Source organism: Podarcis muralis, chromosome 8 (genome assembly GCF_964188315.1).
Source record: "Podarcis muralis chromosome 8, rPodMur119.hap1.1, whole genome shotgun sequence".
In the NCBI taxonomy this organism is placed as follows: Eukaryota; Metazoa; Chordata; class Lepidosauria; order Squamata; family Lacertidae; genus Podarcis; species Podarcis muralis.
The window spans coordinates 25,441,096-25,447,332 of record NC_135662.1 but is presented as its reverse complement, the minus strand read 5'-3'; positions in this window follow the sequence as shown (position 1 = coordinate 25,447,332).

The following is a 6,237-nucleotide window of genomic DNA, read 5'->3' as shown; positions in this document are numbered from 1 at the left end:
CGCCGGGGCTGCGGGGCTCCGCGGCCGGGCTGGAGGAAGGCGCTGCGGGTTGAGATTAGGAGGGGCGTGGATGTGGGGCGTGTGTGTGTGTCGGGCTCACTGAAATGCAAGAAGGAATGTAGGAAGCCAAAGGAGTCGTGGGGAGGGAGTTAGGAAGGCGAGGACGACCAGGTGGGCATTTAGCTCCCCTTCGTCCCTGTACAAGTGAGTGTGTATGTGGATTTTTCCCCCCTCCCTCTCTCTTTTGGCTTCTCAGTTTCTGCAAACAATTGTGACACAGGTGAAACCAGGCTTTTCGAAACGCAGGTGACAAAAGTAAGCGGTTGGTTTTTTCAAGGAATGTGCTTTGCCTGTTAAGGAGTTCTCTGGACAGGAAGCACTTGGGGGGAAAGCGAAATCTGCAGGCGCCCAACAGGGGTGTGTGATGGTTTTGATGCTCTCTGCGTTATATGGGGTTCTTGTGCGTCTTCCTACACGGAAGAGCTTTCTGTGTGAGGAGGTACAACCCATGTTTGTTTTAATGGGCTTTCATACTCATTTGCTTCCATCTTCCGTGCCTTTTTAAAGTTTTGAAAAGTCTAAACCGCTGGTATGACTTGATGGGACCCTCAGGGTGGCTTCCGTTGAAACAAGGTTTAAGCAAGATTGTATTAAATGCACAAATAAATACTGTAACATATATTGTACCAAAGTTGGCAGGTATAGACATTTGAAGGAGTGGAACAAAAATATATTAACAGCCCTCTATCTGGTTCTTGTTGAAAGAAAGAAAGAAAGAAAGAAAGAAAGAAAGAAAGAAAGAAAGAAAGACATATGTCAGCTCAGCAAGATCTTGCCTTTCCAACTCCAGCGGTTGTTGCAACAAAAATATTGTTGCGCCAACCTTGTGAAACAGAAGCAAGATGGCCTGCCAGATCTATTGATGAAAGAGAAGTCCTGCTCTTTAGCTTCTGGCAAAGATAGGACTCTGAGCTCTCCCAGCACCCCCTTGGACCAAGGCTGTTTTGAGTTAGGTTTAAAGCTGGGTTAGAAAATCTCTGGCCTGGGACCGAAATGGCCAGGGACCCTTCATGCCTGGCCCTCAGGACTCCCTGCAGGCTGCACACCCACCCTGGCCACACTGTTAACCAGCCCCGCTTTGCACCTTCCTTAAAGAGTTTTTGCCAGGTTGGGATGTGTCCTTGAACTCTGATAATGCTTCTTGCTTGCCTGTGTGGAGGATAGAGAGGGGTTGTGAGCATATGTGGAAACTACCCTACCTTACAAAGGTAAAATTTACACCCAGAGGGGAATGTGGGCCTCGGACTCAAATCGGTTCCCCTGGTTTAAAGGTTGAATTTGGTGCTTTAGTGCTTTGCATTGTGTCAGGAAGCCAATTGGAAGCCAGTGCCAGATCTCCTAGCATGGTTGTACCGTGCTCTCAGTGGCTAATAATGAATGGGACACCACATTTTGAATTAACTGAAGTTTCTGAACAGTTTTCAATGACAGATCAATGTAGAGTGCATTGTAGTACCCCAGCCTGGGAGTTACTAAAGTGCTTGTGTATGTCTTAAGTATCATGTGACATCCCTACCTCAAAATATGTGCCCCAAATAATCTCACAATATTTAACCACACTCATATCTATAAGGACAATTCTATAAACTAACGTAAAAAGAGAAACTTCAACACACCACCAGATTTTTATACAATGGTACCCGTTGCTTGGTCTCTGCTCCTGCCAACCTAGCAGTTCGAAAGCGCGTCAAAGTGCAAGTAGATAAGTGGGGGGAAGGTAAACAGCGTTTCCGTGCGCTTCTCTGGTTTGCCAGAAGCAGCTTAGTCATGCTGGCCACATGACCCGGAAGCTGTACGCCGGCTCCCTCGGCCAGTAAAACGAGATGAGCGCTACAACCCCAGAGTCGTCCGCGACTGGACCTAACAGTCAGGGGTCCCTTTACCGTTACCTTTACCTTTACCTTGGTTTACGAACTTAATCCGTTCCGGAAGTCCATTCTTAAACCAAAGCGTTCTTAAACCGAGGTGTGCTTTCCCTACTGAGGCCTCCTGCTGCCAGTGCCCTTCCACCGTTCGGCTTCTGAGGCAAAGCTCGCTAACCGGAACACCTTCTTCCAGTTTTGCAGAGTTTGTTTTCCGAATACAGTGGTACCTCGGGTTACATATGCTTCAGGTTACATACACTTCAGGTTACAGACTCCGCTAACCCAGAAATAGTACCTCGGGTTAAGAACTTTGCTTCAGGATGAGAACAGAAATCGTGCTCCGGGGCGCAGCGGCAGCAGGAGGCCCCACTAGCTAAAGTGGTGCTTCAGGTTAAGAACAGTTTCAGGTTAAGAACAGACCTCCAGAACGAATTAAATACTTAACCCGAGGTACCACTGTAGTTCGTGAACAGGGCTGTTCATAGACCAAGGTACCACTGCATTTGGCTTACTGTTATCTTTCTTTCAATTAGATAAACAGAATTTGGTCTAAGCTACATGACCGAAACATAATATTAAGTTGCTTTTTTCATTCTTTGAAGCATGCTGTCTTAAAGTTATAATAATTTTGTGGAACATACTACTGGGTGACAGGTTCAACATACGTATAGATGATGAGAGTTTTCCATGTGGCTCAAATGCAACAGTGATCTTTGCAATATAAAAAACTCAGATGCAGTACATCTGCTCAGTCAAATGTTAACTTTTGGCTAATAAGCTAAACCTACCTGAGCAGTTAAGTCTATGCATGCACTTTGCAAGCATCCTCCAAATGAGTGTGCATTAAAGAAAAAAGACTAGTGGTGGCCTGTTACCCTAACACTGTTATCCTTGAAGCACTGGCTTGGTTATATCATGCTTGTTTTAAGGTAGTTGAGCAATTGGCACAAAGAGAAACTTTTATTTATTATTGCCGTCGTTGCAAACTGGTATATTTTTCATTGACATATTGCTTGTATCTCATTTTGCAATATGTTTAATGTGCCCTGTTCCCCAGTCTGCATCCACCATCATATACACCTGCAATCATAAACCACCTGCCCTCTTCCACCTCCCATTTCTGTTACTCACCCACTCTGCTCGCTCCCCAACCTGGAAAAAGATTAAGAGAAGTGGGGCCGGACAGTGACCTTAAGCAACTGCTGTTTTTGCACCCTTGGACAATCTCCTTATCTCCTTTACTTATTTTTGAAAGGAAACTTAACATTTTGCTTTAGATATGACCTTACCACATCATAACATTCTTGGCTTTGTTGCACAACATAGTGCTGCTCATATCAGGTTTGTTTGGTATTGTGAATGTGTTTACCTTCAAAGATCAGTATATAGTATTTTAGATATCCTAAACATCTGGACAGACCAGCTCAGAATTCAGAATGTCATTTGCATCTCTGAAAATTTCCAAAATTCCAGATAAGGGACTACAATGCTGACTGAGATTATCTAGATTGTTCTTAGTGACTGCAGATGAGTGAGATTTTTATCTTCTCTGTGGAAAGAGGTTTGTAACATTCATTGGGCTTCGTGAGCCTGACAAACTTGTTTCATAAGAACGCATGAAGAGTCCTGCTGAATTTGGCCAAGACCCACAGAGTCTTGTGGCCCCATCCATACATGTAAACAGGGACGCGGACTTATAAAAAATATTGGGGGGGCCCGGGAAAGCTCATGAATAATAAATAAGCTAATGAATATGCAAATAAAGTGGCGCCGCCTCCTCGTGAGCGAATAGGGGAGAGCGTGCTGCGCCTATTAATCAGCTCCAAAGGAAATTGGGTGGAGCTTTTGCTCGGGAGGGAGGGCAGGAGGCATGCAGCCCGCCCCTCCCTGTGCATTTTGGGCTGGGGGAGGGGCGGCGATGGCGCTCTGCTGGAGGGGCGCCGGAGATTATTGGGGGGGCGGAGCCCCCCCATACGAATTTTTGAGGGGGCTCGGGCCCCCTCAAGCCCCATGGAGTCGGCGCCTATGCATGTAAAGCAGTATCATACTGCTTTAAACAGTCAAGGCTTCCCCCAAAGAATCCTGGGAACTGTAGTGTGTTTTTTTTAAAGGGTGCTGAGAAACTATAGAAACTATTGTTCCCCTTAGAGAGCTAACTATTCCCAGAGTTCCCTGGGGTTGATTGTTAAACCGCTTTGGGAATCTTAGCTCTGTGGTGGGAATAGGGATCTCCTAAGAACTCTCAGCACCCTTAACAAATTACATTTCCCAGGATTCTTTGGGGGAAGCCACAATTGTTTAAATTAGTATGATACTGCTTTAAATGTATCGTGCAGATGGGGCCTTGTATCCTGGTTGCAGCAATGAATAGCCAGGTGCTTCTTGGAAGATCTTGTTTTTTCCAAGGATCTGGTATTCAGAAGTGTTTCACCCCTGGAGATGTGGAGATTCCATTTAGGTATTGTAGCTTGTGGTTAATAGCTTCTAGTCCCCTCCCCTGCCCCCATAATGGGGGTCCTTTGAAATGCTAAACATCCTAATTATGTGTCAGAATGGAAAATCGTAGACCTATTTTTAGCACTTAACCTTGCTCAACTTTCCCTTTCACCTTGGTAAAAGGTATTCAGGGGATGAAAACAATATTTTCCTTGTTTTTAAAGCAGCAAGAAACTAAACAGAAGCAGTTTGCCTGTGTGTTTTGGTCACAGTTCAGCAGTCTGTAAAATCAACATGTAGGTCATTTAGCTGACTTCCTCTGTGTTACAGTGTGGGTGTTTTAATGCTTCTTATTTAGACTTTCCTGTTATAAAAAAGGTTTTGAAGCTCAACTATGTGAAAAAACGTTAATTTGCATAGTCTTGCCTGTGTGTGGTAAAATAACCAGTGGTATAGAACTGTAGTGTTCAAAGCTGTACCTTTTTAAAAAATAGATAACTTACCTGCCCTTTACCACAAGGTCCCAAGGCAGTTTACAACAATAAAAGGCACAATGATAAAACAAAGAAAATAGATACAATGGTGAAACCAGAAAAGTGTAAAAATAATTGAAAAACAGCTTCACATATAAAAATAGTTTAAAAGTGTTCCAGTACAGATGCAGTCTGGAATAATGATCTCTACTTAGCTAAGAGTCTCCCTCTGACACACAGGTATTTGCAGGAGGTCTTCTCATAGGAGATCACAAGTAGAACCTGTAAGAAAATGTTGTAGTGGGTTCTGGTCATTTCTGGTTCTGGTCATTTCATTCCCCCCCCCCCGTCTTGATTTTCAGTCCCCCTCCCCAACAACAGTCAGTTCCTACTGAGCATGTTCAGTCCTCGTTGGGCCCTTTTTAGGAATTCCCCCCAATTTAGGGGTCCCTTCCCCCCCAAAACCCCAGTTCTTTTAAAATACTTTTTCTTGTGAATGTGTTGGTGGGAGTTTGTAGGAGTGTCAGTGGGCAGAAGTCTTGTGTCTGAAGTCTCTCCTGCCAATTCCCCCCCCCCCTTTTCCCTCCCCGTGTACTTAATTTCTGGCCTTGGAATCTGGATGAATTAAAAACAGGTTAAAATCAGCCAAGATAGCGATAGTAATTGGCAGGGGAGAATTGGCATAGCGGGAGAAGGATTAAAACATCTGCCTGCAAGTGCCCTCACACTGCACTTGCCTTCTGATACCTATTATTTGTTAATTTGCAATTTGTTTATTAACGGGATTGTTCCTCAGTGCTCTTCAGTGCCATGGAAAGGGGTCCACTTGGGCCTCCCAGGTTAGGGAGTTCCACAACATGGGCACTAAAACTGAAAATGTGGCCTAGGACCCACGTACCTACGGGACCGCCCCTCCTGGTATGCCCCGCGGAGGACCTTAAGATACACAAATAACATCACTTTGGAGGTCCTGAGCCTCAAGGAGGTTATATTGGTTTCAACTAGGGCCAGGGCCTTTTCAGCACTGGCCCCGACGTGGTGGAACGCTCTGTCACAAGAGACTAGGGCCCTGCAGGACTTGACATCTTTCTGCAGGGCCTGCAAGACAGAGCTGTTCCGCCTGGCCTTTGGTTTGGACTTGGTCTGACCCATGTTTCCCTCCCCTTATGATTTATCAGCTACTTTAAAATGAGGCTGCATTTAAAATTGCATTTTAAACTGTATTTTAAATTGTGTCCCCCCCCCTTTTTCTTTCCCCCCTCTCTTTTTCCCCTATTAGGTTTTTACTGTGATTTTATTGGTGTTAGCCGCCCTAAGCCCAGCTCTGGCTGGGGAGGGTGGGGTATAAATAAAATTTATTATTACTATTAAAATGCCAGCCAGCCTTCTGTTGATGTCAGTAA